General features: G+C 35.2%; 1 protein-coding gene across 7 annotated transcripts in view; it reads left to right on the top strand.

The window, feature by feature from the left end:
* Positions 1-15,945, top strand: part of LOC145292018 (golgin subfamily A member 1-like) — a 250,205-nt gene that overhangs the window by 36,359 nt on the left and 197,901 nt on the right. The window lies entirely within an intron of this gene.

The raw sequence follows: 15,945 nt of genomic DNA, 5'->3' as shown, positions 1-15,945 counted from the left end.
TATATTATACTAGCATTTCAGCCCGGCGTTGCCCGGGTGTTTGGATGTGTATGTTGAGCAAAAAAAAAAAAAGTGGTAGTAGGAAGGCAGGCTCGAACACGTACCACAAAGGAGGAAAAGAACGAGGTAAAACCTAACGTTTATGTTGTTACGACTACCGCCAAACCGGAAGCGACATTGTTTAAAATTAAGGCTAGACAATCTAAAGGAGAGGATAACTTCCGCTTTTCACCTTGTACGTTATATATGCTATTATTTTATGTTATATATGCTATTATTTTATTTCCATCATATTTGTTTTTTTGAAACGCGTATTCAATTGTTAACATTAATATCTCTGAAAACAATACACAAGCAAAGAAATATTGTCGCGCCACCAAATGGAAAATTTTTCACTAAGTGACCCCCCTCCCCCTAAATTAGCCTACCCACTCCCTATTGAATAGATAGCATCTTGGTACCACAAATGCCATTTGACTGTGCGGGGCCAAGGGAAACGACCACCCTATGTTTTAGTCTCGAGTGTTCAAGAAAAAAAACCAAAGCTAAGTAAAATCCTTAACTGTTTCGCATGAAATTAAAACAAATATTCTTTACATATCCAGGCATATTGTAACCGATATTTTTCTCCACTTAAGTAGACCATTTCGCAGTTTACAATCCCATCTCACTTAAGTAAGTCAATGCTATAGTAAAGACAAATTTGGTAAAAAAAAAAAGAAAAGAAATTATGCTAATTTATTTAGAGGATATGAAAACTTTATTTCAAATCATTTCCACCGTGTTATGAATCCAGACTTATTGCATGTCCAATTATTGCATATATTTAAACAAAAAACATATAAATAATTAGATTTATTGAGCTAAACCTGAAACTCTACCATTCGTTAATTTATTGATGGTTTTTCCTTCGCGGCGGTTAAACTTATTTCAACAAATCCTTACGGTGAATATGACTTAAATTCCTTTCCAAAGCTGTACTCAAAACTGCACATTTCCTTTTCTGTTTCTCCGCTTTTCACCTTGTACGTTATATATGCTATTATTTTATTTCCATCATATTTGTTTTTTTGAAACGCGTATTCAATTGTTAACATTAATATCTCTGAAAACGATACACAAGCAAAGAAATACTGTCGCGCCGCCAAATGGAAAACTTTTCACTAAGTGACCCCCCTCCCCCTAAATTAGCCTACCCACTCCCTATTGAATAAATAGCATCTTGGTACCACAAATGCCATTTGACTGTGCGGGGCCAAGGGAAACGACCACCCTATGTTTTAGTCTCGAGTGTTCAAGAAAAAAAACCAAAGCTAAGTAAAATCCTTAACTGTTTCGCATGAAATTAAAACAAATATTCTTTACATTTCCAGGCATATTGTAACTGATATTTTTCTCCACTTAAGTAGACCATTTCGCAGTTTACAATCCCATCTCACTTAAGTAAGTCAATGCTATAGTAAAGACAAATTCGGTAAAAAAAAAAAAGAAAAGAAATTATGCTAATTTATTTAGAGGATATGAAAACTTTATTTAAGTACGATACTTAATATAATCAGCCATCGAAAGGCAATTTTTTTTTTTTTTTTTTAAGAATAAAATAAAATGTTAATAAGACATCAGTGACCCCCTCCCCCTTCCTTGTACACTGCCATTTCCTTTCCGGATCCCTGCTCCGAACTTATGCTCTTGATCCATCATCTCATCTAAAGATGAGGGGCTCTTATGCCTTACACAACAATTTATCAGTCTGTACTATTGTCTATAAACTGATATCATCAACAATTAGATAAGCTGTTTTTAAATTTCCTCTCTTGACAAAATTGCCAACCGAAATACAAACGGATTTTCCTTTGCGATAGAGGATAGAACTGAAGCAGTATACTTAATATGTACAATACGTGCGTACTAAACTAAACCACCTTTGCTACCTATATACAATCGCCTATACTGAATCCTCATCAGCTCAAAACTCTCTGTATCCCCAGACTCTTAATTTCTCAAATCTTATATCACCAAGACATCCTTCTTAATTGATACAAGAATCCTCCTGAGCAGTTCAACATCCAGTGATCATATATCTAATCCTCATGAAATTGCTTATATCACCCTGAATATTACCTTAAATTTTCATTCTATCCCTAAGCTAAGTAGAACACCTAATAATACTCTAGTCAACTACTTTTAAAATTAGATAAACCCAGTTTCAATATTAGAAGTGCTTCGTCCCTCACCTTGACTACGGACTTGTACAATAAGCCATGAAACTATTGTACCTAAAATTCCTCTCAAAACTGCAAAATACTGCTGCTTGTATACTAAGTACCTCCTATAGATACTTTACCTCCAAGATGACTGCCTTGTCTGTTTTGCATGACAAACCTTATTATTTTTTACTTAAATTCTCTTTCTCCTGATCACTAACAAATCAAAACTGCTCTATTTCCTAAGTTGCCACTAAACCTAATCTGTCTCACGTAACTTAGAGGGGTCCTTGCTCTCCGCCCTTGACCCTAACAAACTCGTAAATCGATACCCATTAACACCTAAAATTTCCTAGGCATGCTCCTGATTATAACTCCTAACCCATAACCAAGCTTCTAAGTAAATACTTACTAGCCATAGTCCTACACATTGACTTAAAGTAATCTATAATGAACAGTAACCATTAATATCTCTTTATTAAGAGATAGTATTGCAATAATTATTACACAAACTAAACCGGTACTCATTGAAATAAAAACTTCCGGATATTAAGAGAAAGGCGAAGTCATTCTCCTTCGTTGTAGTCTAAAGGCAACTTACTCAACTTACTCAAATTCCATGCATTCGTATACAATACTACTTATCCATCCATCTATACTTTAACTATACTTACAGAATATGCAATAACCTATATCTATCAGGTATAACTGTACTCCATATCAAATGTTCTCTTGTATCTATACTGAGCATATCTTATCTTTCAGTCTTACTATATGTCCGGTTTGGGCACAAAATCAGAATTTCTAATAGCAAGTAGATCATACTCTAACACTTTATCCTAATCCTAAACCTACTAAACCATATCTAACCATACATTCCTAAACCTACTAAACCATATCTAACCATACATTGCTAAACTTACAAAACTATATCTAACCGTACATTAACTCGTCTCTCTCGATCCAATACTGTAGCAAATTTAGCTGCTTCCACTGCATGAATTTTTACCTATACCCTCTCCCAGTAAAAATGAAAATGGAAAGCATAATAATGCCCTTTTTTAACCACGCTTGAGGAGTGAAAATTTTCTGTAGAAGCTAACCTAAATGCCCGATTTTTCCAGGAGATATTAACCTAAATAACCAATAAATATTAACTACCCATGCGGGGTCGCAGAAATACCTGGATTAGGACCCAGGCGCGGGGCGAACCCCCTCGGAGCTAATGGACCCGTAGGTCTTCCCAGGTCATCCGTCTAGGAGAAGGAAAACTCTGAAACTAAACCTAGGGGAGGAAGGCCTCTTCAGTCCTGGATGACAACCTTCCTAGAGCTGGTGGCTCAAACAAATCACCGGTTGGCAAACCTAAACTGCTTAAGGAGGAGATAGACTCTGTCTATCGCCCGGCTTTCATACTCCTTCTTTGCCTATTGGCCAGGCGTAGAGGTACTATCACAGGGACTCGTCTGAATCACCCAGTGGTTGACCTTGTTTCCTGACTAGGGCAATGAACGCCGCTTTTCCCCACTCCCGCCACATCCCATCCCCCTAAACTGGACACAGTGGGGTGCTTCAGTGCCATATATGTCGGTGCAGTTGGACTGGGCTGGCTTTGCCTAATGGATTGAGGGTACCAGATTGACAGTTCCTGGCTGCTGTTTCCGACTGATAGTACAGGAGCTCTAACTCTTTGGTAGCGCTTAGAGCGGCTGCTCCATCAACAGTTGTAAAATATTGGGATGTTTGTAGTGCCATGTCGCGCATGGAAAGGGACCCTGCACTCATCCCCGGTGGGCTTTCCTGAGGCCACAATCCTGTGGGTGAGGACAGCTGATGGTCTACTTGTATTGCATGTCTGGTATTCTGCACAACTACTTGTCCAGCACCCCCTCACTCATCCACCCTAACTGAAACTTTTAAATAAAATAAAATGAAATGACAGCTCAAGCAAAAGTTACGTTTAAACCAGGACCAAACTCAAAGAAAACCAACCTGCCTCCTCCCTTGAGGCTTGCATTTACTAATATCCGCGGGCTTAGAACTAACTTAGATGATGTTGAGTCATTTCTCCTTATAAACACCCCGGATATCTTAGCATTAAGTGAAACTAACCTTCACTCCTCCATTCCCTCTAATCACTTTAACATGCCTGGTTATCTCCCACTCTACCGTAAGGACTCGGACAGACATATGCATGGACTTGGAGTCTATATTCGAAACACCCTCCCCCTAACTAGAGAAATAAAACTAGAATCAGAGGGCCAGGCCTTTATGTGCTTCAGACTAAATATGCAACACAATATCAGCTACTTGTATTTTCTCTACCGCTCTCCCTCAAACCAAGACTGTACCCTAATAAACAAAGTCTCAGACAGCATAGATATAGCACTCTCCCTCGATACTAGCGCACAAATACATGTATTTGGTGACTTCAATGTCCACCACAGTAACTGACTAGGATTCTCAAATCACACAGACGTAGCTGGTAGCGCAACTCATAGCTTCTCTATATCTCATTCCCTATCTCAGTTGGTTACATTTCCGACACGTTTCCCAGACCAGCACGATCAACATGCCTCACTTCTAGATCTCTTTCTGACAACGGTTCCCAATGACTGTACAACAAATGCCCACAGCCCACTCGGGAATGCTGATCATGCTGTGATAATGGTAGAAATCAGCCTAAATTCTCGCCCTAAAACTGAAGACCCACTTCTCAAAACAACGAGGTATTACAAAAAGGCTGATTGGGAAGCCATCAGGGAGCTCATCAGAGATGCCCCATGGCAAAATATCTTTACTCTTCCAGCGGAACAGTGTGCAAATGAGACAACTGAATGGTTCAAAACTGCTATTAAAGCACATGTTCCCGCACGGAAATACTATAGCAAGCCCCACTCTCCCCAATGGTTTACTTCTGCTTGTGCAGCTGCCATTTGTCAAGGGCAGCATGCGTTCCGCAGATTCAACCGACATAAGTCCAGCTCAAATAAACAGAAGTTTATAGAAGCTAGAAATAATTGTAAGAGAGTGATAGACACAGCTAAGACAGATTACTCTGAAACCACCAGAAAGTGCATCGAAGCACAGAAATTAGGAACCCGGGATTTTTGGAAAATCTACAACAGCGTAGTTAATAATGGACAGTCAATTATTCCCCCACTAACAAACAATCATGAGGTTGCTTGCACAGCAACTGACAAGGCTAATCTGCTTGCCAGTCGGTTTGCCTCAAACTCCAGATTGAACTCGGTACACCACTCACTCCCTGATTTTCCTCTGCGAACAGACGCCACACTTGACGATTTGGAAATCACCCCTTCTCAGGTACATGCTATTATAAAAAACCTAGACACCTCAAAAGCATGTGGACCAGATCTCATCCCGGCTGTGCTATTAAAAAAATGCTCTGCCGAGGTTGCTTCAGTTCTGTCCAAACTTTACAATAAATGCCTTAACGAATCTTGTTTTCCCGACTGCTGGAAAACCGCCTCTGTGGTACCAGTCTTCAAGAATTCTGGTGAAAGAACTGACCCACTAAATTATCGCCCCATTAGCTTCCTCCCGCTTTTCGACAAAATATTTGAGTCCTTAGTTAATCAAGCCCTAGTCCAGCACCTAACAGCTGCTAAGCTCCTGACTGACAAACAATATGGATTCAGGCAAGCCCATTCAACAGCAGATATCTTAACTGTAGTTTTTGAACGTATATACCGTTCATTGGATAAAACAGGGGAGGGTAGAGCGGTGGCCCTTGATATATCTAAGGCTTTTGACAGGGTATGGCACGATGGTCTTCTAAGGAAAATTAGATCATATGGAATCACTGGAAGAATTCATAATGTAATTAAATCCTTCTTAAGTAATAGAAAAATCAAAGTTGTCCTCAACGGACATACATCCAAACAATATGACATAAATGCGGGAGTACCTCAGGGGTCTATCCTTGGACCTCTATTATTCCTGATATTCATAAACGACCTCCCTGATAATATTGTTTCGGAGATGGGTATATTTGCCGATGACACCACTCTCTATAACAGATATGAGGGGAAAACAAATGAACACATATCCAAGGAAATAGCAGAAACACTAGAGGACGACCTCCAATCCGTAGTGGAATGGGGACAAAAATGGTTGGTCACATTCAATGCTGCTAAGACTAAGCTTGTTTCCTTCAATAACTACAAGAAACCTTCTCTGCCACCAATAGCAATGGCCAAGAACACATTGCCTGAAAGTACTTCTTTTAAACTCCTCGGCCTAACGTTTACAGGGAATATGAACTGGAATAGATACATTGAGAGCATTGCCAAGGCTGCTGCAAGGAAAGTTGGCTCCCTCTACCGTGCTAGAAAACTACTTATGCCTGCCAGTATCCTATACCTCTATAAGGCAACCATTCGCCCATGTATGGAGTACTGTTGTCACATCTGGGCTGGTGCATCTGCTGCTTGTCTCTCGCTCCTGGACAGGGTTCAAAAAAGAGTCGCCAACCTGATAGGTCCTGAACTGTCATCTAGGCTTCAACCTCTGTCCCATCGACGAGATGTTGCATCCCTCTGCCTGTTCTACAAATACTTTAATGGTGAATGCTCTGACGAACTGCAAACACTTGTACCTCCCCGACGTAACTACCCCCGACAAACCCGACAAGCTACTAAGTCTCATCCCTTTACAGTAGAGATCCCTAGGTGCAAGAAAGCCTTTTACTCCAATAGTTTCTTCCCCAGAACTGCGGGTCTTTGGAACTCCCTTCCGGGATTCTGCTTTCCCAACTGCAATGATATGCAGAAGTTCAAGTGTAATGTTAACAAACATCTTTCTACTCTTCTCCCTTCATAATGACCCCGCTAATTAATTCCCTAATAGTAGCCCCCTGCTTCAAAGTGGCACTGTGCCTTGTTTGGGGTGAAAATTGAATAATAAAAAAAAAAAAATATCGGCGAAAAAAGTGACCCCCCCCCTCCCTGTAGAAAAGTGCCTAGTTGAAGGGGAAGATATTAATGTTTTTAGCCAAGTTTTCGATATTTGTCGTATGAAAGGTCGAACTTTAAAACGATACTGATCTTGATAAAATCTGTCGCCTCTATTGAAAGTTTAAGGCAGACATGCAAACAGACATACATACATACATTTATATATTGGTAACTAAATATTTTCGACCCAAACTGATGAAAAAGCTTGCCCTATCTCTGAATATCCTTTATGTAAAATTTCAAATATTTAGACCAGAAATTGTCTGAGTAATTTGGAAGAGACCGCAGAGGTCAATGTTTTTTTTAACTTTGACCCCTATTATGACCCCTGAAAATTTATTGTTTTGGGCTCAAATCAAGTTATTAAGTTAGATCCATGTCCAAGGAACCTATATCTAAAATTTCAAGTGTTTAGACCAAAAATTGTTGGAGGAGTTTGGTAGAGTTCTCAAAAGTCAAATCGTTAAACTTTGACCCCTTACTCACTAAATTTCTGTCCGAAATCTAGTCACATCGATTTTCCCAAATCTCAGTACCCTGTATATTAAATTTCGAGTCTGTAGACTTAATATTGACACAGTTATTGTGTATGGAAATGTACACACACACATACACACACAGACTTTCACTTTTGTAGACATAAAAATATTAGATAGATAGATTTGTTAAACAAAAATATATACGCATACATAAATATATATGGAAACAATTTTGTGTTTACTATAAACTCTTTTCGCAAATATTATGCAAGTATAAATCATGTAGAATATCTGCATGAACATAATTACAGGTAACAGTTAACTAAAGAGCCCATTAAAAAACCGGAGCAACTAATAGGGAATTAATTAAAATGAATGTTTAAAAGAATATGTAAATAAGCTAGATCTTTTGCTAGTGAATGCAATTCCACAACCAAGATATAACAAAATTGTATTTTCTTTTTAAATAAACAGAAAAGAGGGTTTTTAATATGAATATCGATACACACAAAAGAAAACCAGATTTATAGGAGTATAGACAGATATTGTTTATATATATATATATATATATATATATATATATATATATATATATATATATATATATTATTATATAAAATATATTGATATTTTGATATTTATATCTCGGCAGGAGAATGAAAAGCATATCTTATTTTTCGTTTATTTTTTCCTTTTTTCCTTGTATTATGGATCATCTTCTTCCAATTACAGGATTTTTGGATTTTACTTGTGCAAATGGAAATTCAATTAACTTTCTTGAAGTTATATACTTGGATTTTACCGTCACTAGATTATTTATCTTCCACCAGACTATCCATTCATGTGTAATCACCTTTTTCTTTACTATATTCCGTCTGCTTCACTTTTTTTGTTTTCAAGTGAGATTTTTGACTTACTCGTTGTTTCATCAAATACTTTTGCATGCAAAATCCGATCCTGCATTTTGCTAATTCCTACCCTCTGATGAGGAGGAAAGTATTTCTTCGAAACTCCGTGGATTAAGGACTATCCACTTATCAAGTGTTTCCTTTTCAGATTAAATAAGTTTTTAATTCATTTCAAAGTGTTTTTTAACATGTTTTATTAGCTGTTTGCTTGTATATTGTTATATATATATTGTGTGTATGTATATATATATATATATATATATATATATATATATATATATATATAAATGTAACTCTTGGTTCGTTCGTAATTAATAGTCTATATAACCAGTGGACGGATAGCTTCCACATTTTGGTATACTATGTTTATGGTACGCATGCGTGTTTCTATATATCTCTTTGTAATTATAACATTATATTTAATTTATCTATAATATATATTTGGTTTTCTTTGTATGGATGGGCCATTTTTTTTATTTGGGGACAATTATTTCACACCGCGTGTCATCACGTTACATCACTAAATGGAACTTTTATATACCAAATTGACTTTTTTCGTTTAAAAATGGAATTATTTCTCTTTCGTTAATATATATATTTTTTTTATATTTCGTGTTTTATATATATAAAGTACAATTGTTAAATGTTATTTTCTTGATTATATTTGTTTGGGAGAAGCACAATTAAAAAAAAAAAAGATTAAAACGTAGCGAAATTTAAATTTCCATTCCATTTTTACTCTTTATGAATATTAAAAGAAAAATTACTAAACATTTATTGATAATGCCTCACTTTTACAGACATTTGTTTTTAAATTTCTTAAATGATGACTTTTATCGACTTTTTTTTTTAATAGCATTTGCGGATTGGGTAAAAAACGAAAAAAAAAAAAACTAAACCATTTACTGATAATTCTCACTTTTACAAATATTTTTAACAAATAAATTTTATCAAAGTCAAGATGCCGAGAAATTGTCAGTAAATGGCTTAGTTATTTTTTTTCGTTTTTTACCCATCCGCAAATGCTATTAAAAAAAAGTCGATAAAAGTCGTCATTTAAAAAGAAATTTAAAAACAAATGTCTGTAAAAGTGAGGCATTATTAATAAATGTTTTGTAATTTTTCTTTTAATATTCATAAAGAGTAAAACTTTTTTCAAAATAAATAATGTGATAAATAATCATGTAGTTACTACGACAACGTCAGTAAATAAAAAAGTGTTATGTGCGCTTGCGTCAGAAAGGGAGCGATGTGTGTTTTTTTATGCTGGTCTCCATGGAACTCAACACCCAAGGAGTACCAAATTCTGTTTTCCAAAAGAAACGTTTACTACAAACTTTCTTTAAAAAAAAAAGTGCAAGTTTTCCTGAAAAAAAAAACAACTTTCACCTAAACATTTATGGCAAAAATAGCGACCCATAAAAATCTGGGGTGCTTCTACACTTTATTGCCGAAATTGGAGACGCCATTTTTTTTTTTCACACACTTGCTATCCAAATCTAGGGGAGACATCATTATATGGCTGAACGATTGCTTCCGGAAAGGGAAAGAATAAATTGACCAAAATTAACATTTATTACTTCCGGAAACGTTAAATTAAACTAAAATTAACATTTATTACTTCCAGAAACTTGGTAAACCGATATTACTGGAGAAAATGAATCTTGACAATTCAAAAAACTGTTTAAAATTATTTATTTGTTCGAAAAAAAAAACAAGCAAAACAAAACAAAACAAAAAAAACTATTTTATAAAAGTCCAATGTTGCTTTAAAAGTAAATAAAGAAGTGAAAGAGAACATATATCCGTAATTGTTTAATTGGAAATGTTTCGATTTAATTGATGAGAATGGGAAAGTTTTCCATGGAACAATTTTTTTTATTATTATTAAAAACAGAAAATTGAAATGACATATTCATAATAGTTTAACCTGGGCGAGCGCCATTTGAAAACAAAACCAAAACCAAAACCAAAACATTTATTAGTTTTTTTTTTGTTTGTTTATTTTTTCGTTTGTGTGTTTTTTTTTTTTTGGTTTTCTTTTCAAACAAATAAATAATTTTAAATATTCTTTTGAATTGTCAAGATTCATTTTCTCCAGCAATATCGGTTTACCAAGTTTCTGGAAGTAATAAATGATAATTTTAGTTTAAGGGAGTAATAAATGTTAATTTTGGTAAATTTATTTAGTTTAATTTATCGTTTCCGGAAGTAGTAAATGTAAATTTTGGTAAATTTATTCTTTCCCTTTCCGGAAGCAATCGTTCGGCCAGATATCTCCCCTAGATTTGGATAGCAAGTGCGTGAAAAAAAATGGCGTCTCCAATTTCGGCAATAAAGTGTAGAAGCACTAAATCTGCTAGTTGAGTGACAAATCTGCTTAAAATATTGAAAAAAAGAAAGAAAGAAAAAAAAAAGAATAGAAACTCTAGATGTATCAGAAATTTGGAGGAATTTTTGACACCCCTAACAGAAAACTGTGAATAAAATATAAAAAAAACTCGTAATTTCTCTTTTTAAAGTGAGTTGTTTATTTTCTATATGGAATATACTTTCAAAATAAACTACTAAAGTTGTTTAAAAAATAATAGAAATATTATTTTTTATTTAAAAAAAAAAACAGTGTTTACAAAATGTTTACAAAATGCCGGCGTGCCTTCATGCAGACATTTTTTTTATGTAATAAAATCGATAGAATTTTACGAGTTAAATATTTTTCAATTTTTAAACTTTAAAAATCTATCAAAATTTTTCTATTGGTTCAATTTTTACGATATTTTCAGGGTCAATGTGAAATTTTATGCTCTTTCCAATAAACCAAATATAATATTTTAGACAAACGTTTTTTTTTTTCAAATTCACACACCCATTTTGAAATGTTTATTAAAATTTTAATAATTTATGTGTCAAAGTTTTATATATTACAAATTGAAGATAAAAGATCAATAAAGAAAATATTCTAATTGAAAACAAAAAAAAGAATAGTTTTTTTGGAAATTTACCTGTAAAGTCCAAAGTGTAAAACCTTTTTTTTTTTTTAAAAAAACATGTTGATTTTTTTTTTAATGAAAGCTCATGTTATGCTTACATTGTCAAGTAAATACCAGACGCTGACGGCAAATTTTTCTATCTCATTGAATGTCTTTTTTTAGATTTTAAAAAAATTAGTTGATGAAGAAGTATTAAAATATATCAATCAAAAACTTGTGTATTTCATTAAAAAATTTTTTTAAAAATTGATGAAGCGGATTTTTTGTTCTAGGGGAAAAACTTATAAGTGAATGTGCGTTTCTTTTTTAACTACGGAGAATGAAAAATACTAATTTTGGTTAACACACGCAATAAAAAAGAGACATTATTTATGCCCTTGGACGAAACCATACTTCATAAATTTCATTGTAGCAGCAGCTATTTAACGCTTCGCGCAAAACATGTTACAAAAATGCGATTTTCTCGGACCCTCGTTTTAAAAAATCCTTTTATTTAAAAAATACATGGAATTTAAAATATAAATATGGATAAATTCTTAACAATGAAGAATGGAACTACCCATTTAATAATATTTTTTTAGGTAAGTGATTTTTTTGGCATATATATACATATATATATAAGCAAGTCAAAATATATTGATTTTCTTTATATTTTTTTTTTAAAGAAAACCGCTTTAAAGAAAGAAATATTGCATAATTTGCTATTAAACCTGTTACCTTTTTTTAAAATTTGGTCTTTGCTCCTTTAATTGAAAAAAAATTAGGTTTTGAATTATATTGACAAATAGTTATAAGCTTAAAAAAATAGTAAATTGAATTATTAAGGTTCTGATCATCATTTTTAATGGCCACTTTCTTATACACCTATAGAACCTCTCCCAAACATACTGGCAATAATTTGGTTTTGTCCTTCCTTTCAGTGTTTCCAATAAGGGGGATTGATTTACTAGGATTTGTATTAGGAGCTGGGCACTTATTAAAATTATTTAATTGTTGAATTTTTTGCATTTTGGTTAAATTTGTTAGTTTGCTAGCGCTAAAAGCCCACAAAAAATTGAACAAAAGACAAAATTAAAAAGAATGGTACTCATGCAGAATTTAACCCCCCTCCCCGCACTGGATTCCAATTAGTTTAGGGTTTGACCGGCAATCACCGGATTCAGTCGAGCGTTGTTCAAATGTTGAAACACTGAACCAACATTTTATTTATTTTTTTGCAGAATTAATTAATGATGGGAGTATTTTTTCCGTTTATTTTCTTAACATTTATTGACAAAAAAAATTTGTACATTCTCTTGAAAAAAAATTTAACTTTTCTCTACTTTCACCTGACTATTTACAGTGTTCATATAAAACATTCATCTTTTCTTTTTATAATAAAAATTTTGTTTTCAAAAAGAAATGTTTACTGCCAACTTTCTTTTAAAAAAAAGTTTTCCTGAAAAAAACAAAAAAAACTTTCACCTAACAATTTATGGTAAAAAATTCACCTTTTCTTGGGAAAAAAAACCCAACTTTTATTGATAAAAAAATTGCAAAAATAATAAAATAAATAAACAATACAAAATGCAATTTTTTATGAGGAATGTGTTCCATTTTAACAAACTGAGCCACAGCAACGCATGGCCGGGTATGGCTAGTATATATATATAATCCTTTCTCATTTTTCACAGTTAAAAAAATGAAATGTCATCAAATGATTTCAAAAGTACAAAAGTTTTCAATAAAAATCGGCAAAAAAGATTTTTCAATGACTAAGTAATTTTTTTAAGAGTTTATAATATTCTAAAAAAAGATTTTTTAAAATTACATAATATATAATAAATAAATTCTATTTCTGACTATTTTCGCACCTTAGCTGGGCCGAAAAAAAATTTTTTTTGGGGGGGGAATTTTGTCACCCCTCTATGGCTGTCACCTGGGGCAGACCGCATCCTCGCTCCCACCCCCTTTTCTACGCTAGTGGGTATGCGCCTCTGAACACTCAGATTATTTTCGGCCATTTTACAGCTTTCGTTAAGGTACGCTCGAGCGCACACCAAGGTTAAGTGCCATATGTGCACGCACACGCGTATTAAAGTCACTTATCACATAGGCGTAGTAATCTTTCACGGACAATTTAAAATTAGATGGAAATGAATTTTTTAAAAATTGCGGATAATTTCGGAAAGACAATTGTTTTTTTTTGTTGGTGAATGTCGATAATACATTACCGCAGGACTTGCCTTTAAAATCTTAATTTTCATAGAATTTCGGGTGTGTTTTAAACAAATATTGCATTCAAAATTGTGGCAAATAGTTTTTAAGATATGGAAGGAAGCATCAACACGTGATTTTTTTTTTTTTTATGAAGTTTTTTTTTGCTTCATTAACTGAATATTTTAATAGAATGTAAATTTTGTTAAGAAAAACAATATTTGAAAATTGACTTACTGCAGTGTGCAGTAGTAGCTTAAATTAAATATAACGCTGTATTTAAGAGATAGCAAAATAATTGTTTTTGTTTTTTTAATTTTCTGAAGACCTTAACCGCAAACCACCACTTGTAGTTCTAATGTTATTCCAATGATATTCTTTTTGAAACTTCAAAAGAAGCTACTGTCAAAGTTTTTTTAAATAATACCACGTGGTCAATTTCTTGTTTAAAAAAGAAAAAAGTATATTGTTCTATTACTGTTTTACTGTTTGAATAATTTGACTTTGCTCGTTTTATTTTAAGAAAATATAAGTTGAAAAGACATTTTTCATTCACTATTAGATGAGTCGTCGGTAAAAAAAAACAGTCGCGAAAAAGATAAGTGTTTTTTTTATTTTTAGTCGCCAACTGGAAAAATCACTCGCAAATGCGAGTGATTTACTCACAATGTAGAGCCCTGGGCTTATCAATAGTCCATGATGGGGCTGTGGTCGAAGATGCGTGCTGGTTACACCCAGCATAGGACTCCCAGCATATAAACCTGGCAGAGCTTGATGCCGTCATCAAGGGGATAAACTTTGCGATCCTCTGGAAGTCAACTACCCTGCGGTTGTTTACAGATTCTAGCTGCACCATAAGTGGATTTCGAACACCCTTACCGGGAGGGCCAAAGTACGAACTAAAGCTACGAGTGAGATGCTCATCCGACGGTGGCTTGATACCATCATGAGGATTAAAGAAGAATATGTACTGTCAATGGAAATCTCTCTTGTCAGATCCAGCCTGAACAAGGCCGATTGTTTAACAAGAGTTCCCCGCAGATGGATTGACGCTACTAGAAGAACCATCGAACCCATACAACTGGCCTGCACCGCAGCCGTGTGTTCTGCTCAGTTTGATCGAATCAAGGAAATCCACCACCAAAGTGGACATTCAGGGATCAAGTGAACCTTGTATTTTGCTAAGTTGGATGATCCTGAAGTACGAAAAGCAGACGTTAAAAGAGTGATTGAGAGTTGCTTGGCTTGCCAATCCATCGACCTGGCATGTGTTCGCTGGGAAAAAGGAAAACTGGACATAAAGAGTCACTGGAGCCGGCTGGGGAGAGATGTTACTCACCACAATGGTGAGGATTACCTAACGCTTATTGACTGCGGCCCATCTAGGTTTGCGATATGGTGGCTGCTCCACCGGCAAGATACGGCAGCAGTCATCCGTCAGCTAAACGGCATCTTCCTCGAACGTGATCTCCCAACGGAGATACTAACTGACAACAGCACCGCTTTCTCCAGTGAACAATTCAGAAAGTTTGCCGATGGCTGGCGAGTACATCTGTGGTTCCGATTTGCCTAGGTACCGAGCAGGAATGGGATTATTGAGCGGAACCACAGGACTGTCAAAACTATCTAGAATGGGTTTGTGGTGTCTGAAGCAGTTTATTTATACAATGTGACCCCAAAGGATGCTGCATCACCTACAGAGCCGGCTGACATATTGTACAGGTATCACGTTAGGGTGAAGAGCATAGAAATGAACCTGATACCTGAGACGAAAGTAACTAGAGGGAGGTTGGAAAAAGGGATGTTGTCCGGATCAAGAACCCGCGTGGCAAATGTACGACTCAGTATGGACTTGGAGGCATCACTGAAGTGATCAGCAAGCAAGCAGTGTGTATCGACAGTGTACCCCGTCACATTAAGAACTTACGGCCAACAACACAATCGCGGCTACCCATGAACAACGGGAGCGAGTCTGACTCCAAGTCAGGGACCAGTGAGACATCGCTCTAGTTCACAGCAGCTCCCTCAGAAGGTGACTCTGATATTAGTAGCTTCCCAGCGGAAGCGGTATTCTTCAACCCTCAGTTCGTGGACGAGAGCTTAAGCGAAGAAGAGGCATGCATCGTTCCCCTTCAGAGAAGCACCCAGTGATGGTGATCACCACTCCATTGCCATTTCTGTGATTATGA

The sequence above is a fragment of the Euprymna scolopes genome, chromosome 13 (assembly GCF_053919585.1).
Source record: "Euprymna scolopes isolate OS-2025 chromosome 13, ASM5391958v1, whole genome shotgun sequence".
NCBI classification, from domain to species: Eukaryota; Metazoa; Mollusca; class Cephalopoda; order Sepiida; family Sepiolidae; genus Euprymna; species Euprymna scolopes.
The sequence above is the reverse complement of the archived record's forward strand: the minus strand, read 5'-3'. Positions and strand labels throughout refer to the sequence as shown.